The sequence below is a fragment of the Tenebrio molitor genome, unplaced genomic scaffold (genome assembly GCF_963966145.1).
Source record: "Tenebrio molitor unplaced genomic scaffold, icTenMoli1.1 SCAFFOLD_236, whole genome shotgun sequence".
NCBI classification, from domain to species: Eukaryota; Metazoa; Arthropoda; class Insecta; order Coleoptera; family Tenebrionidae; genus Tenebrio; species Tenebrio molitor.
The window spans coordinates 8656-13194 of NW_027184120.1; the positions used below are offsets into that span (position 1 = coordinate 8656).

The 4539-nt window shown below is 32.9% G+C and overlaps 2 long non-coding RNA genes across 3 annotated transcripts; both read left to right on the forward strand.

Annotated features, from left to right (window-relative positions):
- The first annotated feature begins 1397 nt into the window (after positions 1-1397).
- Positions 1398-2214, forward strand: LOC138140810 (uncharacterized). Of its 2 annotated transcripts, none has more exons than XR_011162748.1 (2): positions 1398-1764; positions 1967-2214. It is a non-coding gene; the product is annotated as an uncharacterized lncRNA (long non-coding RNA). The 2 variants fall into 2 exon arrangements; XR_011162747.1 differs by having other exon boundaries at positions 1398-1751.
- Positions 2215-2666: 452 nt separating this feature from the next.
- Positions 2667-4062, forward strand: LOC138140809 (uncharacterized). The gene is made up of 2 exons (XR_011162746.1): positions 2667-3016; positions 3071-4062. It is a non-coding gene; the product is annotated as an uncharacterized lncRNA (long non-coding RNA).
- The last annotated feature ends 477 nt before the right edge of the window (positions 4063-4539 follow it).

Below are 4539 nucleotides of genomic sequence, written 5' to 3' on the forward strand. Positions count from 1 at the left end.
AATGCCCAAATTCAATTCGTAAAATTGTCAAAGCAAAAAGTTTTCGTAAGATTGAAAAATTTATCCGATAAAAAAATTTGGTTTTGTTATTTCACCTTTGACTGAATCCTTTTTACAATATCTTTTTTAACCATTTGATTTAGTGAAGTGCGCACACGTTACGCCGCTGGTAAGATTCTACTTGTCAGATTCGCATGACTCAGTGTGCTACTCTTAGAACGGGCGGACTCTACTCGTTCTATATCTGTTCGTTGGCCCAACTTTAGGCAAAATTGAAGTGTCATTGATGGCATTAGTTGAGTAAATTCGAAGTTTGCCACTTATTTGATTATGCAAAAAATTGTTCTCATAACTGAGGTAATAATAAAATATAGTAGGTAGATTCAAAAAACTCCTGAACTGTCAAAATTAAATTTTAAATAAAATGCTTGTTTTGACTGTACTTGGGTATTAGTTATTTACACTACGAGAGAGGAAGGTAAAGCTTTTGTTCACGCGAATTGCATGTTCGGCCACGACGCGCAGCGGAGTGGTCGATGCAATTCAAGTGAACAAAACCGGCCTTACTCTCGAGTGCTGTATTTGATTTTGTTCGATACCAGACATATAGTAAATTCAAAAAACTCCTGGACTGTCAAAATTAAATTTTAAATAAAATGCTTGTTTTGACTGTACTTGGGTATAAAAATTTTTCGCTAGAGTGTACCGACGTCAAAATCTAGTTACAAAATATATTTAGGTTATGTTTTCCTTTTTAGTAATTGAACTAAAAATATTTTGAACATTTGACACGAAATGCAGCAACTTAAAGAACTGGAGCAATTTAATCAAGTTTATAAAAAACACAAAGAAAAACAGAAGGTGACACAGGACAAACTGAAAACCGGTAAAAACTAAACAATAACCAAAATTGAAAATCGCTTCCCATACCTGTCTGAGTCAGATTCCCGGATTCCGCTAAGGATATACTGGGTGCAACATCTTTAATACTCACATAGTTATAACCAATCAGTTTTAATTAGGTTTTCATTTTCACAATGCAAGATGCTGTTTCTCCACAGTTGGGTTAAAATCAGAAACGTTTTTTGTTGACGGTATGGCTTTGTAATATAATAATTTGTTATGGCCCTCTTCTCTCGCGCCAATAGAACCACCATAGTTCGTTTTGAACTTTCCATTTTAACCTTTTTACAAAATGCACTTAAATAATTTGCAATTTATTTGACAATGTCAATTTAAACAAATGAATAGTTTGAAAAATCAAAAGATCATAGATACCGACCGGGCAATATGAAAATAACTAGTGATTTAACCAACGTAACAACTGCAATTTTGATTTTGACAGTCCAGATGTTTTTTGAATGGACTTTAACTCCTTAGAAAATGAGTCTGTTAAAATTAGTATATTAAAGAGAGTAGACTCTATCCTGGTTCCTAGGGGCGTTTGTCGATTGTTGATTGGCTGCACTGTTATTGTCAAAATTGTTAGATATGACTATGATATGACAGGTGACATTTCAAGAGTAGGTGCAAAATAAACACAATTATGGAAGAAAATAAGTTCAATTACAGTGTTCAACTACAAACTTACAACTTGTGGAAAAACTTTGCCATTTGTGCTGTAAATTTTCCGTAATGTGATTTGCTAGTGATGTTGAGCGAATGATTAGAAATTTTTTTATAACGAGGTGTGCAAGTTTACAGCAAGCTGGAATTATGATGTGGGAAGACATAGACAATACTATAGAAGTGTATGTTGTCTCTGTAAGCTGATTGGAAAGTAAAACTTTTGTATAGCGATTAAATGTTTCTTCACATATTCGAATAAGTGTAAAAAAGCAGCTACTTGGAAAATGTAAACCTCCAAAATTTCGCTTTGAACTATATATCTGAACATTGTCGTCACAGTGATTGTTGTCCTCAGAATGAAGCTAATTAGCACATTTAGTACACATGCTCTTTTTAGGTAGGGAGTTGACTATTGAGCCTGCAATGTAGTGAAGAATATTTTCATTTGCTAGAGAAGAATTATGTTCAGTGTAGGTGGAGGAACAAGTAGGGAGTGTAAGTGATGATGTTGAAGGTGCATTCAAATTTGGAGGTTGTTTTATTTATTTTTTATTTCTTAAAACTTTGTCATTATTTGCATTTAAATTAAATTGCTCATTGTTAAAATATTTCAAGAGTGAAAATAAAATGTAAATTTTATGTTAACTATTTAGATTTGCTTGCATTTACTTCACAAAGTTTGTGGCAACTAGGCTGCCAATTCAATGGTTTTCCAATATTTTGGATCCACAATTGTCTGCGTGACGCATCGTTTGGGAACTGAAACATTTTAATACCTCTTTCTGATCTGGCAGAACAATAAGGTGCCGTGCAACCAACCATTTTAAGAAATTTTTCTGTTTTGAATTTGGCGCTTGACCGAACTGACAGATATTTGAAACTTGATAGTAAACAGTAGATGCTGCCAACAGAAAATGTAACGCTCAAAAACTCCCCTAGGAACCAGGATCGAGCCTACTTTCCCTTATATACCACTCTAGAGTCTGTAACTTTATATTCAAAATTTTAAATAAAATTATTATTATCGGAAATTTTCGCATTGTAAATTAAAAATGTTATTTTATGTTAAATTTTAATAAATAACTTTTCACTTTTAAATAAAATAAATAAATCACATTTTCGGAGAGATCTGTTGCTATGGAAAAAAATAAAATACAAAATAAACAAAGTTTTGCAAAGTCAATAAAGTGATTGTGCACACCACGTTGTGGAAATGGATGACGAAGAATTCTGTGTTCCTGATGACGTCCTGGAAGAGGCAAGTGCCGCGAAGTACCAAATGGTGCCTACGAAATCAAAATTACGATACCAGAAAGAATTGGAAATATTTACACAATGGCAGACCGAGATCAAGGGAAAAGACGAAAGCAGCATCAGCGCGGTTATTCAATGTTGAAGAGTACACTGTTTGTATTATTTCAAAACGTTTATATCTCCAGGTATCCAGGTAAGAGGTTTTTTTAATAAGCTATTAGTTGTTTTAATATAATAAATTGTACAGGTTCAACAGTCTCACCTCCTTTTTGAAAACAAAATGTAGAAACTATCAGCCGAAAAAAGCTACAACTTCTTCAAGAAACGATGTTTGCAAGTTTTTACTGGAAGCGGCGGACCAAGAGTGGATCCTTCAGAAAGTTGTACTGATGATGGGCATATTCGGTGGCCGTCGTGATTAATTATGTAAAGTGATGAATTGTTATACAGTGAGTTTTTTTTAAGACTGGCCATAGGGTTTTACAAGCTACATTTTTCAACCCCCTGTTAACTTTTGTCCTCATGAAAATATTCAACCCAGTTTTGTAGTAAAGTTGTGGGATATGATAATGTATTGAAACAATTTCAATTTAATAACCAGAATCAAGGAATAAGTTATAGCAAAAAGACATTTTTTGAATTCCGTTTGCTCTAATTTTAAATTTTCAGTAGGCTAAAATTTCACCTGACATTTGTAATTTTGATATGTAATTGATTATGTGATTGCTTAACTGCCTCTGGATGCCATTTTGGACATTTCATTTAATTTTTATTAAAGTAAAGAAACTTGTTATAACATAAATAATGAATCTATCGTTATAAAATGTAAAATATTAATGTTCACACTATTTTTTGCAAATAACATTTTATTTGTAAATTGTCTATTACAACCATTTAGGTATTACAAATACAAAGTTAACAGGAGGTTGAAAAATTAGCATGTAAAACCCTCTGGCCAGTCTTAAAAAAATGCACTGTATACGTTATTCACGTTGAATTGAACATTTCAAGGTCAAATAATTTAGCAAACAGTGACATGCAGGTAAATACCGTTCACGATGGATTGAGCATTGCTAAATTCGCATTATGTTGGTTAGCTGCATGTCACCATTTACAAAACATAATTACAGAGCCAAAAAATAAAATTATTTGACCTTGAAATGTTCAACTCCACGTGAATAACGTTTAGTTATTATTGGTATGTAATTATTTTCAATATACAAATTCTTTTTCATAAAATCGAATTTCAATTATGCGTGAGCGAAAGTGCGTGAGCGAAAGTACGTGAGCGAAAGTGCGTGAGCGAAAGTGAAACCTTCACTCACTGGTAACCATGGATACAGACCCACTTTCTAGGGAGGTATCGAACAAACAAATTTTTCACTAGATTGTACCCACGTCAAAATCTACAAAATATATTTAGGTTATGTTTTCCTTTTTGAACTAAAAACGTTTTGAAGACTTGAAACGAGATGCAGCAACTAAAAGAACTGGAGCAATTTAATCAAGTTTATAAAAAGCACAAAAAAAAACAGACAAATTGAAAACAGGTAAAAACTAAACAATAACCAAAATTGAAAATCGCTTTCCATACCTGTCTGAGTCTGATTCCGCTAAGAATAGATTGGGTGGAACATCTCTAATACCCACATAGTTAACCAATCAGCTTTAATTAAGTTTTCATTTTCACAATGCAAAATGCTGTTTCTCCACAGT